Source organism: Rhipicephalus microplus, chromosome 2, assembly GCF_043290135.1.
Source record: "Rhipicephalus microplus isolate Deutch F79 chromosome 2, USDA_Rmic, whole genome shotgun sequence".
Lineage (NCBI taxonomy): Eukaryota > Metazoa > Arthropoda > Arachnida > Ixodida > Ixodidae > Rhipicephalus > Rhipicephalus microplus.
The window spans coordinates 75978985-75995669 of NC_134701.1; the positions used below are offsets into that span (position 1 = coordinate 75978985).

The 16685-nt window shown below is 46.4% G+C and overlaps 3 non-coding genes across 3 annotated transcripts; all 3 read left to right on the forward strand.

The window, feature by feature from the left end:
• Window positions 1-2795: 2795 nt before the first annotated feature.
• TRNAR-CCU (transfer RNA arginine (anticodon CCU)) lies at window positions 2796-2868 on the forward strand. Its single transcript has one exon. It is a non-coding gene; the product is annotated as a tRNA-Arg (tRNA).
• A 2510-nt stretch (window positions 2869-5378) lies between these two features.
• On the forward strand, window positions 5379-5451 carry TRNAR-CCU (transfer RNA arginine (anticodon CCU)). Its single transcript has one exon. It is a non-coding gene; the product is annotated as a tRNA-Arg (tRNA).
• Window positions 5452-12404: 6953 nt separating this feature from the next.
• Window positions 12405-12477, forward strand: TRNAR-CCU (transfer RNA arginine (anticodon CCU)). Its single transcript has one exon. It is a non-coding gene; the product is annotated as a tRNA-Arg (tRNA).
• Window positions 12478-16685: the final 4208 nt, after the last annotated feature.

A 16685-nucleotide genomic window follows, 5' to 3' on the forward strand; every position in this document is an offset into this window, starting at 1 on the left:
GGCATCGTTCGTCTAAACCAGGGATTGCGGGTTCGAGTCCCACCAAGGGTGGGTTACTCTTTTTCATTAACAAAGGGTTTGTGCTACAGTTTTCTTGCTTGAAGCAAAGCATGTGCGTTTGCTTTTTCCCTATATTCCTTTCGATGTTGTGTTCTACTGTAACCAAGAGTAAACGTGCTAATGAAAAGAACGCTAGTGCATCGCTCGCACATCGCCATCGTGGCCTAACAAATAAGGCATCGGTATTCTAAACGGGGGATTGCAGGTTCGAGTCCCGCCGAGGGTGGGTTATTCTTTTTCATTAACAAAGGATTTCTGCTACAGTTTTCTTGCTTGAACCAAAACATGTGCATTTCCCTTTCTCCTATATTAATTTCGATGGTGTGTTCTACTGTAACCTAAAGTAAAAGCGCCATTGAAAGAAACGCCAGTGCATCATCCGCACATCGCCTTCGTGGCCTAACGGATAAGGCATCGGTCTTCTAAACCGGGGATTGCGGGTTCGAGTCCGGCCGTGGGTGGGTTAACCTTTTTTACTAAAAAAAGGTTTCTCCCACAGTTTTCTTGCTTGAACCAAAGCATATGCATTTCCTTTTCCCCTATATTCCTTTCGATGGTGTGTTTTACTGTACCCTAGAGTAAAAGCGCTAATGAAAGGAACGCCAGTGCATCGGTCGCACATCGCTTTTGTGGCCTAACGGATAAGGCATCGGTCTTTTAAACGGGGGACTGCGGGTTCGAGTCCCGCCGAGGGTCGGTTATTCTTTTTTATTAACAACGAGTTTCTGCTACAGTTTTCTTGCTTGCAGCAAAGCAAATGGGTTTTCTTTTTCTCTATATTCCTATCGATGGTGTGTTCTACTGCAACCTAGAGTAAAAGCGCTAATGAAAGGAACGCCAGTGCATCGCCCGCACATCGCCCTCGTGGCCTAACGGATAAGGCATCGGTCTCCTCAACCGGGGATTGCGGCTTCGAGTCCCGCCGAGAGTAGGTTATTTTTTTTTTCATTCACCGAAAAGGTTTCTGCTGCAGTTTTCTTGCTTGAAGCAAAGCATATGCGTTTCCTTTTCCCCTATATTCCTTTCGATGGTGTGTTCTACAGTAACCTAGAGTAAAAGCGCTAATGAAAGGAACGCCAGTGCATCGCCCGCACATCCCCCTCGTGGCCTAACGGATAAGGCATCGGTATTCTAAACAGGCGATTGCGGGTTCGAGTCCGACGGAGGGTGGGTTATCCTTTTTTATTAACAAAGGGTTTCTCCCACAGTTTTCTTGCTTGAACCAAAGCATGTGCGTTTCCTTTTCCCCTATATTCCTTTGGAAGATGTGTTCTACTGCAACCTAGAGTAAAAACGCTAATGAAAGGAACGCCAGTGCATCACTCGCACATCGCCCTCGTGGCCTAACGGGTAAGGCATCGGTCTCCTGAACCGGGGATTGCGGGTTCGAGTCCCGCCAAAGGTGGTGTATTCTTTTTCATTAACAAAAGGTTTCTGCTACAGTTTTCTTGCTTAAAGCAAAGCGTATGCGTTTCCTTTTCCTCTATATTTCTTTCGATGGTGTGTTCTACTGCAACCTAGAGTAAAAGCGCTAATGAAAAGAACGCTAGTGCATCGCTCGCACATCGCCCTCGTGGCCTAACGGATAAGGCATCGGTCTCCTAAACCGGGGAGGGCGGGGTCAAGTCCCGCCGAGGGTGGGTTATTCTTTTTCATTAGCAAGGGTTTCTTCTACAGTTTTCTTGCTTGAAGCAAAGCATATGCCCTTCTTTCCCCGTATATTCATTTCGATGATGAGTTCTACTGTAACCTAGATAAACGCGCCAATGAAAGGAACGCCAGTGCATCACTCGCCCATCGCCTTCGTGGCCTAACATAAGGCATCAGTCTTCTAAACCGGGAATTGCGGGTTTGAGTCCCGCCGAGGGTGGGTTATTCTTTTTTACTAACAAAGGGTTTCTCCCACAGTTTTCTTGCTTGAACCAAAGCATATTCATTTTCTTTTCCCCTATATTCCTTTTGATTGTGTGCTTTACTGTAACCTAGAGTAAAAGCGCTAATGAAAGGAACGCCTGTGCATCGCTCGCACATCGCCCTCGTGGCCTAACAGATAAGGCATCGGTCTCCTAAACTGGGGATGGCGGGGTCGAGTCCCGCCGAGGGTGGGATATTCTTTCTCATTAACAAAGGGTTTCTGCCCCAGTTTTCTTGCTTGAAGCAGAGCTTATGCGCTTCTTTACCCCTATATTCCTTTCGATGTTGTGTTCTACTGTAACCTAAAGTAAACGCGCTAATGAAAGGAACGCCAGTGCATCACTCGAACATCGGCTTCGTGGCCTAACAGATAAGGTATCGGTCTTCTAAACCGGGGACTGCGGTTTCGAGTCCCGCCGAGGGAGGTTATTTTTTTTCATTCCCAGAAAATTTCTGCTACAGTTTTCTTGCTTGAAGCAAATTATATGCGTTTCCTTTTCCCCTATGTTCCTTTGGATGATGTGTTCTACTGTAACCTAGAGTAAACGTGCTAATGAAAAGAACGCTAGTGCATCGCTCGCACATATCTCTCATGGCGTAACGAATAAGGCATCGGTCTTCTAAACCGGGGTTTGCGGGTTCGAGTCCCGCCGAGGGTAGGTTCTTTTTTTCATTCACAGAAATGGTTTCTGCTAAAGTTTTCTTGCGTGAAGCAAAGCATATGCGTTTCCTTTTCCCCTATATTCCTTTCGATGGTGTGTTCTACTGCAACCTAGAGCAAAAGCGCTAATGAAAGGAACACCTGTGCACCGCCCGCTATCGCCCTCGTGGCCTAACGGATAAGGCATCGGTCTCCTAAACCGGGGATTGCGGCTTCGAGTCCCGCCGAGGGTAGGTTATTTTTTTTTTTCATTCACCGAAAAGGTTTCTGCTGCAGTTTTCTTGCTTGAAGCAAAGCATATGCGTTTCCTTTTCCCCTATATTCCTTTCGATGGTGTGTTCTACAGTAACCTAGAGTAAAAGCGCTAATGAAAGGAACGCCAGTGCATCGCCCGCACATATCCCTCGTGGCCTAACGCATAAGGCATCGGTATTCTAAACAGGGGATTGCGGGTTCGAGTCCGGCGGAGGGTGGGTTATCCTTTTTTATTAACAAAGGGTTTCTCCCACAGTTTTCTTGCTTGAACCAAAGCATGTGCGTTTCCTTTTCCCCTATATTCCTTTGGAAGATGTGTTCTACTGCAACCTAGAGTAAAAACGCTAATGAAAGGAGCGCCAGTGCATCACTCGCACATCGCCCTCGTGGCCTAACTGGTAAGGCATCGGTCTCCTTAACCGGGGATTGCGGGTTCGAGTCCCGCCAAAGGTGGTGTATTCTTTTTCATTACCAAAAGGTTTCTGCTACAGTTTTCTTGCTTAAAGCAAAGCGTATGCGTTTCCTTTACCCCTATAGTTCTTTCGATGGTGTGTTCTACTGCAACCTAGAGTAAAAGCGCTAATGAAAGGAACGCTAGTGCATCACTCGCACATCGCCCTCGTGGCCTAACGGATAAGGCATCGGTCTCCTAAACCGGGGAGGGCGGGGTCGAGTCCCGCCGAGGGTGGGTTATTCTTTTTCATTACCAAGGGTTTCTTCTACAGTTTTCTTGCTTGAAGCAAAGCATGTGCGTTTCCTTTTTTCCCTATATTCCTCCGGAAGATGTGTTCTACTGCAACCTAGAGTAAAAGCTCTAATGAAAGGAACGCCAGTGCATCACTCGCGCATCGCCCTCGTGGCCTAACGGATAAGGCATCGGTCTCCTGAACCGGGAATTGCGGGTTTGAGTCCCGCCGAGGGTGGGTTATTCTTTTTTACTAACAAAGGGTTTTGCTACAGTTTTCTTTCTTGAACCAAAGCATGTGATTTCCCTTTCTCCTATATTACTTTCGATGGTGTGTTCTACTGTAACCTAAAGTAAAAGCGCTAATGAAACGAACGCCAGTGCATCGATCGCACATTGCTCTCGTGGCCTAATGGATAAGAAATCGGTCTTCTTAACCGGGGATGGCGGGTTCGAGTCCTGCCGAGGGTGGGCTATCCTTTTTCATTACCAAGGGTTTGTGCTACAGTTTTCTTGCTTGAAGCAAAGCATATGCGTTTCCTTTTCCCCTATATTCCTTTCGACGTTGTGTTCTATTGTAACCTAGACTAAACGCGCCAATGAAAGGAACGCCAGTGCATCACTCGCACATCGCCTTCGTGGCCTAACATAAGGCATCAGTCTTCTAAACCGGGAATTGCGGGTTCGAGTCCCGCCGAGGGTGGGTTATCCTTTTTTACTAACAAAGGGTTTTTCCCACAGTTTTCTTGCTTGAACCAAAGCATATGCATTTTCTTTTCCCCTATATTCTTTTCGATTGTGTGTTTTACTGTAACCTAGAGTAAATGCGCTAATAAAAGAAACCCCACGGCATCACTAGCACATCGGATTCGTGGCCTAACGGATAAGGCATCGGTATTCTAAACAGGGGATTGCGGGTTCGAGTCCCGCTGAGGGTGGGTTACCCTTTTTATTAACAGAGGGTTTCTCCCAAAGTTTTCTTGCTTGAACCAAAGCATATGCATTTCCTGTTCCCCTATATTCCTTTCGATGATGGGTTCTACTGTAACCTAGAGTAAACGCGCTAATGAAAAGAACGATAGTGCATCGCTCGCACATCGCCCTCATGGCCTAACGAATAAGGCATCGGTCTTCTAAACGGGGGATTGCGGGTTCCAGTCCCGCGGAGGGTGGGTTATCCATTTTTATTAACAAAGGGTTTCTGCAACCGTTTTTTTGCTTGAAGCAGAGCATATGCGTTTCCTTTTCCCCTATATTCCTTTCGATGGTGTGTTCTACAGTAACCTAGAGTAAACGCGCTAATGAAAAGAACGCTAGTGCTACGCTCGCACATCGCCCTCATGGCCTAACGAATAAGGCATCGGTCTTCTAAACGGGGGATTGCGGGTTTGAGTCCCACCAAGGGTGGGTTATCCTTTTTCATTAACAAAGGGTTTCTGCTACAGTTTTCTTGCTTGAACCAAAGCATGTGCATTTCCCTTTCTCCTATATTAATTTCGATGGTGTGTTCTACTGTAACCTAAAGTAAAAGCGCTAATGAAAAGAACGTTAGTGCATCAATCGCACGTCGCTCTCGTGGCCTAACGGATAAGGCATCGGTCTTCTTAACCGGGGATGGCGGGTTCGAGTCCCGCCGAGTGTGGGTTATTCTTTTTCATTACCAAGGGTTTTTGCTACAGTTTTCTTGCTTGAAGCAAAGCATATGCGTTTCCTTTTCCCCTATATTCCTTTCGATGGTGTGTTCGACTGCAACCTAGCGTAAAAGCGCTAATGAAAGGAACGCCAGTGCATCGCCCGCACATCGCCCTCGTGGCCTAATGGATAAGGCATCGGTCTCCTAAACCGGGGATTGCGGGTTCGAGTCCCGCCGAGGGTGGGTTATCCTTTTTTATTACCAATGGTTCATGCTACAAATTTCTGGCTTGAAGCAAAGCATGTGGATTTCCCTTTCTCCTATATTCCTTTCGATGGTGCGTTCTACTGTAACCTAAAGTAAAAGCGCTTATGAAAGGAACGCCAGTGCATCATCCGCACATCGCCTTCGTGGACTAACGGATAAGGCATGGATCTTCTAAACCGGGGATTGCGGGTTCGAGTCCCCCCGAGGGTGGGTTATCCTTTTTTACTAACAAAGGGTTTCTCCCACAGTTTTCTTGCTTGAACCAAAGCATATGCATTTCCTTTTCCCCTATATTCCTTTCGATGGTGTGTTTTACTGCAACCTATAGTAAAAGCGCTAATGAAAGGAACGCCAGTGCATCATCCGCACATCGCCTTCGTGGCCTAACGGATAAGGCATGGGTCTTCTAAACCGGGGATTGCGGGTTCGAGTCCCCCCGAGGGTGGGTTATCCTTTTTTACTAACAAAGGGGTTCTCCAACAGTTTTCTTGCTTGAACCAAGGCATATGCATTTCCTTTTCCCCTATATTCCTTTCGATGGTGTGTTTTACTGTAACCTAAAGTAAAAGCGCTAATGAAAGGAACGCCAGTGCATCATCCGCACATCGCCTTCGTGGCCTAACGGATAAGGCATGGGTCTTCTAAACCGGGGATTGCGGGTTCGAGTCCCCCCGAGGGTGGGTTATCCTTTTTTACTAACAAAGGGTTTCTCCCACAGTTTTCTTGCTTGAACCATAGCATATGCATTTCCTTTTCCCCTATATTCCTTTCGATGGTGTGTTTTACTGCAACCTATAGTAAAAGCGCTAATGAAAGGAACGCCAGTGCATCGGTCGCACATCGCTCTTGTGGCCTAGCGAATAAGGCATCGGTCTTTTAAACGGGGGATGGCGGGTTCGAGTCCCGCCGAGGGTGGGTTTCCCTTTTTCATTACCAAAGGTTTCTGCTACAGTTTTCTTCTTTGAAGCAAAGTATATGCGCTCCTTTTCCCCTAAATTCCTTTCAATGGTGTGTTTTACTGTAACCTAGAGTAAACGCGCTAATGAAAAGAACGCTAGTGCAACGCTCGCACATCGACCTCGTGGCCTAACGGGTAAGCCATCGGTCTTCTAAACGGGAGATTGCGGGTTCGAGTCCCGCCGAGGGTGGGTTATCCTTTTTCATTAACAAAGAATTTCTGCTACAGTTTTCTTGCTTTAACCAAAGCCTGTGCCTTTCCCTTTCCCCTATATTAATTTCGATGGTGTGTTCTACTGTAACCTAAAGTAAAAGCGCTAATGAAAGGAACGTTAGTGCATCAATCGCACATTGCTCTCGTGGCCAAACGGATAAGGCATCGGTCTTCTTAACCGGGGATTGCGGGTTCGAATCCCTGCCGAGTTTGGGTTATGCTTTTTCATTACCAAGGATTTTGGCTACAGTTTTCTTGCTTGAAGCAAAGCATATGCGTTTCCTTTGCCCCCATATTCCTTTCGATGGTGTGTTCTACAGTAACCTAGAGTAAAAGTGCTAATGAAAGGAACTCCAGTGCATCGCTCGCACATCACCCTCGCGGCTTAACAGATGAGGCATCGGTCTTCTTAACCGGGGATCGCGGGTTCGAGTCCTGCCGAGGGTGGGTTATCCTTTTTCATTAACAAAGGGTTTTGCTACAGTTTTCTTGCTTGAACCAAAGCATATGCGTTTCCTTTTCCCCTATATTCCTTTCGAAGTTGTTTTCTACTGTAACCTAGTGTAAATGCACTAATGAAAGGAACAACAGTGCATCACTCGCACATCACCTTCGTGGCCTAACATAAGGCATCAGCCTTCTAAACCGGGAATTGCTGGTTCGAGTCCCGCCGAGGGTGGGTTATCCTTTTTTACTAACAAAGGGTTTCTCCCACAGTTTTCTTGCTTGAACCAAAGCATATGCATTTTCTTTTCCCCTATATTCCTTTCGATTGTGTGTTTTACTGTAACCTAGAGTAAAAGCGCTAATGAAAGGAACGCCATGCATCGCTCGCACATCGCCCTCGTGGTCTAACGGATAAGACATCGGTCTCCTGAACCGGGGATGGCGGGGTTCAGTCCCGCCGAGGGTGGGATATTCTTTTTCATTAAGAAAGGGTTTCTGCCAGAGTTTTCTTGCTTGCAGCAAAGCAAATGCGTTTTCTTTTCCACTATATTCCTTTCGATGGTGTGTTCTACTGCAACCTAAAGTAAAAGCGCTAATGAAAGGAACGCCAGTGCATCACTCGCACATCGCCCTCGTGGCCTAACAAATAAGGCATCGGTCTTGTAAACGGGGGATTGCGGGTTCGAGTTCCGCCGAGGGTGGGTTATCCTTTTTCATTAACAAGGGTTTCTGCTACAGTTTTCTTGCTTGAACCAAAGCATGTGCATTTCCCTTTCTCCTATATTAATTTCGATGGTGTGTTCTACTGTAACCTAAAGTAAAAGCGCTAATGAAAGGAACGCCAGTGCATCATCCGCACATCGCCCTCGTGGCCTAACAGATAAGGCATCGGTCTCCTAAACCGGGGACTGCGGGTTCGAGTCCCGCCGAGGGAGGTTATTTTTCTTTCATTCACAGAAAATTTCTGCTACAGTTTTCTTGCTTGAAGCAAATTATATGCGTTTCCTTTTCCCCTATGTTCCTTTGGATAATGTGTTCTACTGTAATATAGAGTAAACGTGCTAATGAAAAGAACGCTAGTGCATCGCTCGCACATCTCTCTCATGGCGTAACGAATAAGGCTTCGGTATTCTAAACGGGGGATTGCGGGTTCGAGTCCCTCCGAGGGTGGATTATCCTTTTTCATTAACAAAGGGTTTTGCTACAGTTTTCTTTCTTGAACCAAAGCATGTGATTTCCCTTTCTCCTATATTACTTTCGATGGTGTGTTCTACTGTAACCTAAAGTAAAAGCGCTAATGAAACGAACGCCAGTGCATCGATCGCACATTGCTCTCGTGGCCTAACGGATAAAAAATCGGTCTTCTTAACCGGGGATGGCGGGTTCGAGTCCTGCCGAGGGTGGGTTATCCTTTTTCATTACCAAGGGTTTGTGCTACAGTTTTCTTGCTTGAAGCAAAGCATATGCGTTTCCTTTTCCCCTATATTCCTTTCGACGTTGTGTTCTATTGTAACCTAGACTAAACGCGCCAATGAAAGGAACGCCAGTGCATCACTCGCACATCGCCTTCGTGGCCTAACATAAGGCATCAGTCTTCTAAACCGGGAATTGCGGGTTAGAGTCCCGCCGAGGGTGGGTTATCCTTTTTTACTAACAAAGGGTTTCTCCCACAGTTTCCTTGCTTGAACCAAAGCATATGCATTTTCTTTTCCCCTATATTCTTTTCGATTGTGTGTTTTACTGTAACCTAGAGTAAATGCGCTAATAAAAGAAACCCCACGGCATCACTAGCACATCGGATTCGTGGCCTAACGGATAAGGCATCGGTATTCTAAACAGGGGTTTGCGGGTTCGAGTCCCGCTGAGGGTGGGTTACCCTTTTTATTAACAAAGGGTTTCTCCCAAAGTTTTCTTGCTTGAACCAAAGCATATGCATTTCCTGTTCCCCTATATTCCTTTCGATGATGGGTTCTACTGTAACCTAGAGTAAACGCGCTAATGAAAAGAACGATAGTGCATCGCTCGCACATCGCCCTCATGGCCTAACGAATAAGGCATCGGTCTTCTAAACGGGGGATTGCGGGTTCGAGTCCCACCAAGGGTGGGTTATCCTTTTTCATTAACAAAGGGTTTCTGCTACAGTTTTCTTGCTTGAACCAAAGCATGTGCATTTCCCTTTCTCCTATATTAATTTCGATGGTGTGTTCTACTGTAACCTAAAGTAAAAGCGCTAATGAAAAGAACGTTAGTGCATCAATCGCACGTCGCTCTCGTGGCCTAACGGATAAGGCATGGGTCTTCTAAACCGGGGATTGCGGGTTCGAGTCCCCCCGAGGGTGGGTTATCCTTTTTTACTAACAAACGGTTTCTCCCACAGTTTTCTTGCTTGAACCAAAGCATATGCATTTCCTTTTCCCCTATATTCCTTTCGATGGTGTGTTTTACTGCAACCTATAGTAAAAGCGCTAATGAAAGGAACGCCAGTGCATCATCCGCACATCGCCTTCGTGGCCTAACGGATAAGGCATGGGTCTTCTAAACCGGGGATTGCGGGTTCGAGTCCCCCCGAGGGTGGGTTATCCTTTTTTACTAACAAAGGGGTTCTCCAACAGTTTTCTTGCTTGAACCAAGGCATATGCATTTCCTTTTCCCCTATATTCCTTTCGATGGTGTGTTTTACTGTAACCTAAAGTAAAAGCGCTAATGAAAGGAACGCCAGTGCATCATCCGCACATCGCCTTCGTGGCCTAACGGATAAGGCATGGGTCTTCTAAACGGGAGATTGCGGGTTCGAGTCCCGCCGAGGGTGGGTTATCCTTTTTCATTAACAAAGAATTTCTGCTACAGTTTTCTTGCTTTAACCAAAGCCTGTGCCTTTCCCTTTCCCCTATATTAATTTCGATGGTGTGTTCTACTGTAACCTAAAGTAAAAGCGCTAATGAAAGGAACGTTAGTGCATCAATCGCACATTGCTCTCGTGGCCAAACGGATAAGGCATCGGTCTTCTTAACCGGGGATTGCGGGTTCGAATCCCTGCCGAGTTTGGGTTATGCTTTTTCATTACCAAGGATTTTGGCTACAGTTTTCTTGCTTGAAGCAAAGCATATGCGTTTCCTTTGCCCCCATATTCCTTTCGATGGTGTGTTCTACAGTAACCTAGAGTAAAAGTGCTAATGAAAGGAACTCCAGTGCATCGCTCGCACATCGCCCTCGCGGCTTAACAGATGAGGCATCGGTCTTCTTAACCGGGGATCGCGGGTTCGAGTCCTGCCGAGGGTGGGTTATCCTTTTTCATTAACAAAGGGTTTTGCTACAGTTTTCTTGCTTGAACCAAAGCATATGCGTTTCCTTTTCCCCTATATTCCTTTCGAAGTTGTTTTCTACTGTAACCTAGTGTAAATGCACTAATGAAAGAAACAACAGTGCATCACTCGCACATCACCTTCGTGGCCTAACATAAGGCATCAGCCTTCTAAACCGGGAATTGCTGGTTCGAGTCCCACCGAGGGTGGGTTATCCTTTTTTACTAACAAAGGGTTTCTCCCACAGTTTTCTTGCTTGAACCAAAGCATATGCATTTTGTTTTCCCCTATATTCCTTTCGATTGTGTGTTTTACTGTAACCTAGAGTAAAAGCGCTAATGAAAGGAACGCCATGCATCGCTCGCACATCGCCCTCGTGGTCTAACGGATAAGATCTCGGTCTCCTGAACCGGGGATGGCGGGGTTCAGTCCCGCCGAGGGTGGGATATTCTTTTTCATTAAGAAAGGGTTTCTGCCAGAGTTTTCTTGCTTGCAGCAAAGCAAATGCGTTTTCTTTTCCCCTATATTCCTTTCGATGGTGTGTTCTACTGCAACCTAAAGTAAAAGCGCTAATGAAAGGAACGCCAGTGCATCACTCGCACATCGCCCTCGTGGCCTAACAAATAAGGCATCGGTCTTGTAAACGGGGGATTGCGGGTTCGAGTTCCGCCGAGGGTGGTTATCCTTTTTCATTAACAAGGGTTTCTGCTACAGTTTTCTTGCTTGAACCAAAGCATGTGCATTTCCCTTTCTCCTATATTAATTTCGATGGTGTGTTCTACTGTAACCTAAAGTAAAAGCGCTAATGAAAGGAACGCCAGTGCATCATCCGCACATCGCCTTCGTGGCCTAACGAATAAGGCATCGGTCTTCTAAACCGGGGATGGCGGGTTCGAGTCCTGCCGGGGGTGGGTGATCCTTTTTCATTACTAAAGGTTTCTGCTACAGTTTTCTTGCTTGAAGCAAAGCATAAGCGTTTCCTTTTCTCCTATATTCCTTTCGATGGTGTGTTTTACTGTAACCTAGAGTAAACGCGCTAATGAAAAGAACGCTAGTGCATCACTCGCACATCGCTCTCGTGGCCTAACAGATAAGGCATCGGTCTCCTAAACCGGGGATTGCGGGTTCGAGTCCCGCCAAGGGTGGGTTGTTCTTTTTCATTAACAAAGGGTCTCTGCTACAGTTTTCTTGATTGAAGCAAAGCATATGCGTTTCCTTTTCCCCTATGTTCCTTTGGATGATGTGTTCTATGGTAACTTGGAGTAAACGTGCTAATGAAAAGAACGCTAGTGCATCGCTCGCACATCTCCCTCATGGCGTAACGAATAAGGCATCGGTCTTCTAAACGGGGGATTGCGGGTTCGAGTCCCGCCGTGGGTGGGTTATCCTTTTTCATTAACAAAGGGTTTCTGCTAAAGTTTTCTTGCTTGAACCAAAGCATGTGCATTTCCCTTTTCCTATATTATTTTCGATGGTGTGTTCTATTGTAACCTGAAGTAAAAGCGCTAATGAAACGAACGCCAGTGCATCGATCGCACATTGCTCTCGTGGCCTAACGAATAAGACATCGGGCTTCTTAACCGGGGATGGCGGGTTCGAGTCCTGCCGAGGGTGGGTTATCCTTTTTCATTACCAAGGGTTTGTGCTACAGTTTTCTTGCTTGAAGCAAAGCTTATGCGTTTCCTTTTTCCCTATATTCCTTTCGATGGTGTGTTCTACAGTAACCTAGAGTAAAAGTGCTAATGAAAGGAACGCCAGTGCATCGCACGCACATCGCCCTCGTGGCCTAACGGATAAGGCATCGGTGTCCTAATCCGGAGATTGCGGGTTTGAGTCCCAACAACGGTGAGTTATTCTTTTGAATTAACAAAGGGTTTCTGCTAAAGTTTTCTTGCGTGAAGCAAAGCATATGCGTTTCCTTTTCCCCTATATTCCTTTCGATGGTGTGTTCTACTGCAACCTAGAGCAAAAGCGCTAATGAAAGGAACACCTGTGCACCGCCCGCTATCGCCCTCGTGGCCTAACGGATAAGGCATCGGTCTCCTAAACCGGGGATTGCGGCTTCGAGTCCCGCCGAGGGTAGGTTATTTTTTTTTTCATTCACCGAAAAGGTTTCTGCTGCAGTTTTCTTGCTTGAAGCAAAGCATATGCGTTTCCTTTTCCCCTATATTCCTTTCGATGGTGTGTTCTACAGTAACCTAGAGTAAAAGCGCTAATGAAAGGAACGCCAGTGCATCACTCGCACATCGCCCTCGTGGCCTAACGGATAAGGCATCGGTATTCTAAACAGGGGATTGCGGGTTCGAGTCCGGCGGAGGGTGGGTTATCCTTTTTTATTAACAAAGGGTTTCTCCCACAGTTTTCTTGCTTGAACCAAAGCATGTGCGTTTCCTTTTCCCCTATATTCCTTTGGAAGATGTGTTCTACTGCAACCTAGAGTAAAAACGCTAATGAAAGGAACGCCAGTGCATCACTCGCACATCGCCCTCGTGGCCTAACGGGTAAGGCATCGGTCTCCTTAACCGGGGATTGCGGGTTCGAGTCCCGCCAAAGGTGGTGTATTCTTTTTCATTACCAAAAGGTTTCTGCTACAGTTTTCTTGCCTAAAGCAAAGCGTATGCGTTTCCTTTACCCCTATAGTTCTTTCGATGGTGTGTTCGACTGCAACCTAGCGTAAAAGCGCTAATGAAAGGAACGCCAGTGCATCGCCCGCACATCGCCCTCGTGGCCTAATGGATAAGGCATCGGTATCCTAAACGGGGGATTGCGGGTTCGAGTCCCGCCGAGGGTGGGTTATCCTTTTTTATTACCAATGGTTCATGCTACAAATTTCTTGCTTGAAGCAAAGCATTTGGATTTCCCTTTCTCCTATATTCCTTTCGATGGTGCGTTCTACTGTAACCTAAATTAAAAGCGCTAATGAAAGGAACGCCAATGCATCGCTCGCACATCGCCCTCGTGGCCTAACGGATAAGGCATCGGTTTTCTAAAACGGGGTTTGCGGGTTCGAGTCCCGCCGAGGGTAGGTTCTATTTTTCATTCACAGAAATGGTTTCTGCTAAAGTTTTCTTGCTTGAAGCAAAGCATATGCGCTTCTTTTCCCCTCTATTCCTTTCGATGTTGTGTTCTACTGTAACCTAAAGTAAAAGCGCTTATGAAAGGAACGCCAGTGCATCATGCGCACATCGCCTTCGTGGCCTAACGGATAAGGCATGGGTCTTCTAAACCGGGGATTGCGGGTTCGAGTCCCCCCGAGGGTGGGTTATCCTTTTTTACTAACAAAGGGTTTCTCCCACAGTTTTCTTGCTTGAACCAAAGCATATGCATTTCCTTTTCCCCTATATTCCTTTCGATGGTGTGTTTTACTGCAACCTATAGTAAAAGCGCTAATGAAAGGAACGCCAGTGCATCATCCGCACATCGCCTTCGTGGCCTAACGGATAAGGCATGGGTCTTCTAAACCGGGGATTTCGGGTTCGAGTCCCCCCGAGGGTGGGTTATCCTTTTTTACTAACAAAGGGTTTCTCCCAGAGTTTTCTTGCTTGAACCATAGCATATGCATTTCCTTTTCCCCTATATTCCTTTCGATGGTGTGTTTTACTGCAACCTATAGTAAAAGCGCTAATGAAAGGAACTCCAGTGCATCGGTCGCACATCGCTCTTGTGGCCTAGCGAATAAGGCAACGGTCTTTTAAACGGGGGATGGCGGGTTCGAGTCCCGCCGAGGGTGGGTCTCCCTTTTTCATTACCAAAGGTTTCTGCTACAGTTTTCTTCTTTGAAGCAAAGTATATGCGCTCCTTTTCCCCTAAATTCCTTTCAATGGTGTGTTTTACTGTAACCTAGAGTAAACGCGCTAATGAAAAGAACGCTAGTGCAACGCTCGCACATCGACCTCGTGGCCTAACGGGTAAGCCATCGGTCTTCTAAACGGGAGATTGCGGGTTCGAGTCCCGCCGAGGGTGGGTTATCCTTTTTCATTAACAAAGAATTTCTGCTACAGTTTTCTTGCTTTAACCAAAGCCTGTGCCTTTCCCTTTCCCCTATATTAATTTCGATGGTGTGTTCTACTGTAACCTAAAGTAAAAGCGCTAATGAAAGGAACGTTAGTGCATCAATCGCACATTGCTCTCGTGGCCAAACGGATAAGGCATCGGTCTTCTTAACCAGGGATTGCGGGTTCGAATCCCTGCCGAGTTTGGGTTATGCTTTTTCATTACCAAGGATTTTGGCTACAGTTTTCTTGCTTGAAGCAAAGCATATGCGTTTCCTTTGCCCCCATATTCCTTTCGATGGTGTGTTCTACTGTAACCTAGAGTAAAAGTGCTAATGAAAGGAACTCCAGTGCATCGCTCGCACATCGCCCTCGCGGCTTAACAGATGAGGCATCGGTCTTCTTAACCGGGGATCGTGGGTTCGAGTGCTGCCGAGGGTGGGTTATCCTTTTTCATTAACAAAGGGTTTTGCTACAGTTTTCTTGCTTGAACCAAAGCATATGCGTTTCCTTTTCCCCTATATTCCTTTCGAAGTTGTTTTCTACTGTAACCTAGTTTAAATGCACTAATGAAAGGAACGACAGTGCATCACTCGCACATCACCTTCGTGGCCTAACATAAGGCATCAGCCTTCTAAACCGGGAATTGCTGGTTCGAGTCCCGCCGAGGGTGGGTTATCCTTTTTTACTAACAAAAGGTTTCTCCCACAGTTTTCTTGCTTGAACCAAAGCATATGCATTTTCTTTTCCCCTATATTCCTTTCGATTGTGTGTTTTACTGTAACCTAGAGTAAAAGCGCTAATGAAAGGAACGCCAGTGCATCGCTCGCACATCGCCCTCGTGGCCTAACGGATAAGGCATCGGTGTCCTAAACCGGGTATTGCGGGTTCGAGTCCCAACAACGGTGAGTTATTCTTTTCAATTAACAAAGGGTTTGTGCTACAGTTTTCCTGCGTGAAGCAAAGAATATGCGTTTCCTTTTCTCCTATATTCCTTTCGATGTTGTGTTCTACTGTAACCTAGTGTAAACGCGCTAATGAAGGGAACGCCAGTGCATCACTCGGCATCAGACTTCTAAACCGGGAATTGCGTGTTTGAGTCCCGCCGAGGGTGGGTTATTCTTTTTTACTAACAAAGGGTTTCTCCCACAGTTTTCTTGCTTGAACCAAAGCATATGCATTTTCTTTTTCCTATATTCCTTTCGATTGTGTGTTTTACTGTAACCTAGAGTAAAAGCGCTAATGAAAGGAACGCCAGTGCAACACTCGCACATCGCCCTCGTGGTCTAACGGATAAGGCATCGGTCTCCTAAAGAGGGGATGGCGGGGTCGAGTCCCGCCGAGGGTGGGATATTCTTTTTCATTAACAAAGGGTTTCTGCTACAGTTTTCTTGCTTGAACCAAAGCATATGCATTTCCTTTTCCCCTATATTCCTTTCGATGATTGGTTCTACTGTAACCTAGAGTGAACGCGCTAATGAAAAGAACGCTAGTGCATCGCTCGCACATCGGCTTCGTGGCCTAACGGTAAGGGATCGGTATCCTAAACAGGGGATTGCGGGTTCGAGTCCCGCGGAGGGTGGGTTATCCTTTTTATTAACAAAGAGTTTCTCCCAAAGTTTTCTTGCTTGAACCAAAGCATATGAATTTCCTTTTCCCCTATATTTCTTTCGATGATGGGTTCTACTGTAACCTAGAGTAAACGCGCTAATGAAAAGAACGCTAGTGCATCGCTCGCACATCGCTCTCATGGCCAAACGAATAAGGCATCGGTCTTCTAAACGGGGGATTGCGGGTTCGAGTCCCGCCGAGGGTGGGGTATCCTTTTTCATTAACAAAGGGTTTTGCTACAGTTTTCTTGCTTGAACCAAAGCATATGCGTTTACTTTTCCCCTATATTCCTTTCGAAGTTGTGTTCTACTGTAACCTAGAGTAAACGCGCTAATGAAAGGAACGCCAGTGCATCACTCGCATATCGCCTTCGTGGCCTAACATAAGGCATCAGTCTTCTAAACCGGGAGTTGCGGGTTCGAGTCCCGCCGAGGTTGGGTTATCCTTTTTAATTACCAATGGTTTGTGCTACAGTTTTCTTGCTTGAAGCAAAGCATGTGGATTTCCCTTTCTCCTATATTCCTTTCGATGGTGAGTTCTACTGTAACCTAAATTAAAAGCGCTAATGAAAGGAACGCCAGTGCATCGCTCGCACATCGCCCTCGTGGCCTAACGGATGAGGCATCGGTCTTCTAAACCGGGGTTTGCGGGTTCGAGTCCCGCCGAGGGTGGGTTATCCTTTTTCAA